The sequence below is a fragment of the Echiichthys vipera genome (genome assembly GCF_963691815.1).
Source record: "Echiichthys vipera genome assembly, chromosome: 2".
Taxonomy (NCBI): Eukaryota; Metazoa; Chordata; class Actinopteri; order Perciformes; family Trachinidae; genus Echiichthys; species Echiichthys vipera.
The window spans coordinates 29,882,525-29,890,506 of NC_139827.1; the positions used below are offsets into that span (position 1 = coordinate 29,882,525).

Here is a 7,982-nt window from a genome sequence, read left to right on the forward strand (position 1 = left end):
AATGTCCGTTTACCAATAAGAATGATATGGGTGTACTTTGTCCCGCCTTAACGGGTGAAACAAAGCTAACAGGAGACTCTGTAAGATGTCAGTCAATCACAGTAGACACACCCACACAGTCCTGAGAAGAGGTCTAATCAACAGATTAACTGAAAACACCTGTGTGGGTGTTCAAGTCAAAGTGTTAATTAAGTGTTAATTGTCATATGCACAGATGAACCAAGTTTGAAACTGAAAAGAAAATGAAATTCTTTCTTTGCCTTCCGCTTGGAATGCCATTTACAAAAAGAAACATTGGGTATAAAGAAACAACAAACATGTACTACAAATGGTGACACAGTATGAAGCACTCTTACCCCCATTCATATATTATCATCCCGATATTGGGGGTGAAATGACACCCTCACTTTGTCATTGTTCCATAGGGCTAATAAGGGTTAAAGTATCTCCTGGTTCCTTGATAAAATAAGGCAATGCAAGTTTATTTATACAGCACATTTCAACAAGGCAGGGCTGCACGGTGGTGTAGTGGTTAGCACTGTCGTCGCACAGCAAGAAGGTTCCTGGTTCGCATCCCTGCCTGGGCCTTTCTGTGTGGAGTTTGCATGTTCTTCCTGTGTCTGCGTGGGTTTCCTCCGGTTTCCTCCCACAATCTAAAGACATGCACGTGTTCGGTTCATTGATGACTCTACAAAATTGCCCTTAGGTGTGAATGGTTGTCTGTCTCTGTTCGTCTCTATGTGCCCTGCGATAGACTGGCGTCCTGTCCAGGGTGTACCCCGCCTCACGCCCGTTGTCAGCTGGGATCGGCTCAAGCCCCCCCGCGACCCCGACCCCGGGATAAGCGGTTGAAGATGAATGAATGAATGAATGAAATTCAACAAGGCAATTCAAGCAGCATTAACATTCAAAAGAAATTGCAAACAGTCATTAAAGAGAAAATGGGAAAACAACAGGCTGAAATACAATGAGACTACGGGCCTAATTGTATTTTAGCCTGTTGTTTTTTTTAAAATACAACAATAAAACTTACAGTAGAGTGTAAGAAATTAATAATTATTCGATTTAACCAAAGGCAGCATCTAACAGAAAAGTTTTCAGTTTTTAATGAATATTCCCTGTGGTGTCATAAAGCTTTTGTAGAATATCCACGGAGACAAGATTCAAATCTCAATTGAAATTCTAAATCAAATGTTGTCATACAGGAGTCATCACTTACCTGACTTGCAACATTGTCTATATTGGCTTTATACAACCAGCAGCATTAAAGGGATATGTAACACGGTATGGCGACTTATTTGGCAGTTGACCAATATAAAGGTAATGACCTTGCAAAATAGATTGTTTTTATCCCAACATTCTACATCTCTGCCAAACGCTCTGTGCAGAGTTTCCCTTTTAGCAGCAAAATAAATAACTGGAGTTATAATGTAGTTGACAGAGGCAGCAGCACTTCTCTCTGCAGCTCTGCTCTCTGCTACATTTATAAAATGTAATTAATAATTTCCTAATGATGTATTATTTTACCCACGCACAGCCCATCTGCTGCTAATCAGAATGTTATTTTTTATGAACCCTCCCAGGGCCGGCCCTAGCGATCTGGGGGCCCCAAGCAGCATAAGATTTGGGGCATTTACAGAAACATTTAAAGTAAAGCGTACTTACTGCACCTGCCATTTTTACTACTTTTATTTTTGTCTGAATGCTTGCTTTGTGTTGGAAAAGAAGTTAGAAGGGCTTCTACTCTCGATGTAGCACAAAGATTCAACAAAAGGTTCTTGTTTGATTTTATATTTATTGTCTACAGTATTATCTAATGTACACATTAACAGAATAAATGGGCACAGTATATATGAATAACAACTTCAATACAACACAAATCAAAACTGAACACAATAAAGGTAACTCTTGGTTTCTTCTTCCATGCCCCATTTTTCTCTGTTCCTTTGGTGAACTCTCATCTCAACAGGCCCAGGCTTACTCACATGTTGATTGGTGATTTGGAGGCCAGAGGTTGACTTTACTCATTTCCTCTGTCTTACAAGTGGCCACTGCTGTCACTGTCTTCAAAGTTAACATGTCCTTTTAGGTTGTTCTTTTAACCTTCAACGTAGAAAGATTGCTTCTTTCACAGGAGTAATGAAATGCATGTGGGCTATACCATGTTATTTATACTTTAAGGTTGTTTCAACACTTACTCTCATAAATGTTGTTACATCATGTTGGTGGACATATTTAGTTTATGTTTCTATCACAGCACTATTATTCCTTGGTAGTCTCCAGTGTGAAGAGGAGAGCTTAAATGCTGTACATATACACACAGGTTGATTTTACCTTAAAGAACTAAGTGCTCTGTCACAATAGTAACTCGAAATCTTGCTGGCTTTTCCAACCTGCATCTAGTTGTTTTCGGTCACCCAAAAATCTTTTGTTGTCTAAAATGTAGCCTGATGTGTGTGACAGCCACAAAGGCTCCTACTGCACCGTACATCTTAACAGTGTATATTTTAATTGCATCCTGAATGCTTATGGTACTTTGAAAAGGTCGCTGTTCTCAGGATGTGACATGATGATAAATGGGGACGGAGCGAGCACAGAACACACCTTTAAAAAGAGTTTGTTTCCTGTGGCCTTGATGGATACATTGGAGGTGTTTTATAGAAGGTGGTGCGATGTAAAAAGCGACAGGCAGACAGCTGCATTTCTGGAGGGAGTCGACCCCCACAGGAGGCTGGAGCTCCCCCTTCAGGGCCAGATGAGTCAAGATACACACACACACACACACACACACACACAAACACAAACACAAACACACACACACACACACACACACACACACACACACACACACACACACACACACACACACACACACACACACACACACACACACACACACACACACACACACACACACACACACACACACACACACACACACACACACACACACACACACACACACACACACACACACACACACACACCCCTCTCAGAAAACTGTGGTTGGTATATTCCCCTGGGTTCCTCATACATGAATATGAATATGAATTTGGTTTAATTTCTCTATGCCACTTGAATTTAATACGCCTTGCTAAAACACCTAAGTACAATTGGGATTCATCTGAAATAACAACTACAAGCAGGTAAGTGTAACTACTTGTCCCACCTGCCCATTTCCCGACTCTTTCTCTCTTTCCTCATTTAATTTCGGCACTCTCCTTCCTTCAAAAATAATGCCTCCCGACCCCCTCCGCCCCATCACCTCCTCTAGAGCTCTAATTTCTATATCTCCATCACTGCAGGTCCCTCACTAACACCATTATGCCATTCAGATACAATTTGATATTGCAGGGATGAGTGCTGTGTCTCTCAGCATTCAGACGCTCCTATCTGATTATGCCCAAATTGAATCAACCTGTCAGCTCTGCTATCACACTGCAATTCAAACTCATCCGGATATGGGAAGCTGAAGTGTGGCATGTTTGATCAAGTTCTGTTCAGTTTGGCCTCTGTAGGACATGTGATGTGATGAACAATGAGCATGGGATCATTTTATTCTGCAGGTCAGGACTAAAGTTCCCGATAAATTATTAGGATCTATCGTCATCATCATATAGACACAGAGGTGTCTTACTAATAAAATAGTATCCAACATCAACGAATAAAGATCTTATACAGGCCAGGTGAAAGCTGAAGAGAGGTTCAAGTACAAGTATGTACATTTAGCCAATTGTGCCAATTTAAGTTAACAAAGACAGTGGTATGCCATTATCACAGTCTGCTGCATTGAATTTCAACAAAAGTACTGTATATATCGTATTTCTTCAAATAGCGACCGGCCTTTATTGGCCTCAGCTACAAAAGGTAGACTGTCTTTATTTGTAGCAGGCTTGTATGAGAGGCAGGCTCTTTCCTATTCCCTCTCCTTGATAATTATAATTGGTCATCTGCTCCCCTTTGCCCTGTTAAAGTGTCTGCATTATGCTGCTAAAACTCAACACTTCCTGTACTGGTTTCAAATTAAAAACACTTTTGAACGCTTCACAAGTTTTTGAAAGTAGCATGATTCTTTTGTTGATTTTATTAAATTAAGGCCATGGAAATGTATATTATGCTTATGTGGCATGCACATCATATGACAGCCACCAGAACTTAATTCACCCTTGTTTGTGCAGAGCAAACCCCCGGCCACGATTCGAGACCCAGCCTTTATTTGAGGAAATACAGTACTTGATATGCTAGCCAACAGCTAACCAAGCCCATCAAGATATAGACTAGATATTAAGTGAGGACAATTTTTTCTATGTTTGATTAGTTGGGAAGAAAGAAATTGATTCAACCAAGTTCAACAAACATTCTGGGCCTTTGGTAAGGTTGGGTACGGAATTGCTATTTCCCTTTGAGGCTTTTTTTCTTGCTTGTCGTGGCTCGGCTCATTGTTTTTTATATTTATAAAATATTATGTTAGTGTTATTTTTGCCTTGAGCTTAACAAAGGATATTTGGTTGACATTAAAGCAGCCGTGTTGTCAGAAAGTGAAAGAAGTAGCAGCAGAAGTACTTATTTTAACCCAAACCACAATAACCCAGTTGTTTTGATGCCTTAACCCAAGCAGAGACTCTTCAGAAGTAATAGTTTTTGTTTGAATTCACATGTACCATCAAAAAGTGTCAGCATGTGACGAGCAGGGAATGAGAACAGCTTTCAGCGCTTCAGACATATCTGTAGTTTGCAGAAACATACAAAAACAACATTTTATTCTGGCAAATTAAAATATTTGGTATCAACTACCAGACGACTCATGTAGAATGTAAGGATGTTTTTTTTTCATAATTAAAATAAAATTATGAAAAAGAAATTGAAGCGACTGTAAATGTAATGAATGAATGAAGCAGTATTTCTGTTAGAGAGCAGACGAGTGATGAGTATGACTGTTGTCCTGATGAAATTAGTGCTCCAAAAATGTACAATAAAGCCCACTGAATGTATTAAGACAATGCATTAAGGACATTTTGAGTTTGCATTAGAAGTAATCAGCACCATCAGCTATTTGAAATGGTGGCCGATTAGAAAACAGGGCATCTCCGTCCTAAATATGATAAAGTATATGCTGTTCCATTTTAAAATAAAGGAATGAAGAATAAAGACCCGTCTCCTATATGGGCCTGTTTTAAACTAAACGTCTGCCTCGCTGCATTTGAGATGAATAAAGATGAATATTTGTGTTCTAGGAAGAGTTTTTAATGGCTGTTTTTTAAGGGTTTGTGTGTATTTCTACGTTCACATTTTGATATCACAGTGAAACTGCTCTCAACCCAATGCTGCCCAGTTTCGAGGCCGTTTCTTGTTGTATTCAGTTTGTTTCAGTAGTCGGACGTTTTGCAAGGAGCGGAGTGTCAAATATGGCTTCTCCTGTGATGCAAAGCCATTTGACAGGAGGCAGGCTGTCTGTAAAGGCATTTTAGTTATGTAACAGAAGGGCCTTGGTGAGTGCGATAATGATTCAGACTGGTCTAACCGGTTGCTTTTCTGTTGCATAACTAGCTGACACCTCTGTGTCCCTTCCATCCAAACACACAGACACACACACACACACACGCACACGCACACGCACACGCACACACACACACACACACACACACACACTTTATTTAATGAAGTGAAGGAGCACAAAACAATGATCACATCCTCCATCTTCTACTGTTACTCCTTTACAGTTGCGTAAGCACCTTTTCCACACACACACACACATACACACACAAAAATGGATACAGCCACGAGTATCACGTTGAAGCTACTCTTATAAAACGTCTGTGACTGGTGAGGTGTTCTGTTATGTGAGGGATATCTGCACTCAAAAACAACTGTTCTCCCTGATTTATAAAACAGCATTATACAAGAGGCTGGCACAACTGCTACTATATCGTGTCATGTTGTATACTCTTCCTACTCAACAGCTTGTTTAAAGTTCACACTTGGACGTGTAAAACCTTCCTTGTTTACCCTCAAATTACACTTGTTCCTGTTGCATTTGTGTTTCTCACAATTAACAAACTATATGGTAAAGGCTGTAAGCCTCGTTTTTTGATGCCTGGAGTTTTACAGCTAAAATCACAACTGTTCAAAAAACTTGAGAAAAGAAAGAAAATGTCAGTCAGGTCTGTCAGCTCATTGGTCAATTTATAACCAAGTAACTAACACAGCTTACAAATATATTGTAACAATATACTTTCTCTGTGAAATATTTAGAAGCAACGACTTTCTAATAAACTATTGTAAATGAGTTTGGATTTCCAGAGTTGGCCTTGATTAAAGAAATTCTAAGTCGATTTATACTCATCATACAACATATATTGATTTCATTGACAGAACAGTGGACAGAACAAAGAATGATGCAAAAGTACCACTTTAAAACTTGTGTTTACCAGAAATGTGCTCAAAGTTTCTTGGGCAAGGGTCATTCAGCATAGATAAAAAATGAGTAAAAAATAAGTCGACTAATCACACAAGAGGGGACAGTCCTATGGATTACACAGTGAAACAAAGTGATGATCACACAAATCAGTGGCAAGTTCATGGAAAAACCAACAAAGTATTTTAAACAAGGTATTGTTTGTGTGATTTAAGGAGTTGTACTGGAACGATGAATGGCATTCTTCTTAAAGATGTTCTCTCTTTTATGATGGAGATACTGTGCATGTTTGTTGATCTTTTGTGTTTCGTTAACTCATTGCACATTTTCACCGCTCTTTCTGCACACCAAGAATATACGATTTTAATTCTCACGCTTCATGAAATTAGTCGAATGGTCACAACGTGGGAGCGCATACATAAACACAGAACCTGCTGTTGATTTTGTCCATCGACAATCCCAATACAGCCTCATGTTAACTTTGTGCAAGGCGTACAATTAGGGGCAAAGTTTCCTTTTATTACAACACACAGAATGTTAAACATTTAGGCAATTATTATCTGGCAGAATATTTTTTTTAAAGATTATTTTTTTGGCAGTTTTTTAAGCCTTTATTATATAGGACAGACAGGAAGTGGGGTGAGAGAGAGAGAAGGGGAGACATGCAGCAATGGGCTGCAGGTCAGAGTCGAACCCACGGCCGCTGCCTCGAGGACCTTCAGCCTCTTTACATGGGGCGACTGCTCTAACCACTCAGCCACCGGCCGCCCTGATCTGGCAGAAATTTGACCAGATTCTAAAATGACTGTACTGTAAGCCCTCTTTCTCTGATTACTGGTGAAAAGCCAAGCTAGTTATTTAATTTCTTCAATATTTTGTGCCTGTGTCTGTTTTGCAGTTTTTAAATTCCAGTGGTGCTTCTGTATGAGGGTTTTCTGTTTTGCAGAGTTTTCTATTTCCTACGTTGTTTACTTCCATTTTCAGAAATCTCGAGCGAGAAACATCTTCTTTTCCTCTCAAGGTCGAGATTCTGCACTCCACATTCAGAACATTAATATGTTCGCAAACAAACAGCCTGGAAACCAGATGAATCGGCCAAATTCCTTTCATTTCATTTGTCCTTTGACTGGATACTATAACAAGGCAACACTGATTAAATATGAATTAATATTCTTTTACTGTATTGCCTATTTCTTGGATACAATGTTTTCAGAAACCCATTTCAGTGCACAGTTAGCTGTAATTTGAGAATGTTTGGGACCTGGCCGCTATTTTTTCCACTGACCAAGTACTGCTGTTTCATTACTGTTCACCACACGCTGGATTTTGCTCTGCACTGTTGATAACACCTCTTGGAAATCAGAACTGAACTGAGAGGGCCCTGACTAATACGCATTTGTGAGTGAGTTGTTTGATGGCAGGCTAACAAACAAATAATTTTCTATGTAAAAAATATAGTGGAGTTATGGCGTCCTGAGCAGAGAATCACCCTGCCGCCTCATGTGTGTGTGTTGTAATCTGAATTTCTCTTGTTTGTTTTGATAGCCGCTCCGGTTTCAAATGCATG

The 7,982-nt window shown here is 39.6% G+C and overlaps 1 protein-coding gene across 3 annotated transcripts in view; it reads left to right on the forward strand.

Annotated features, from left to right (window-relative positions):
- rptor (regulatory associated protein of MTOR, complex 1) overlaps window positions 1-7,982 on the forward strand; it is a 204,966-nt gene that overhangs the window by 65,670 nt on the left and 131,314 nt on the right. The window lies entirely within an intron of this gene.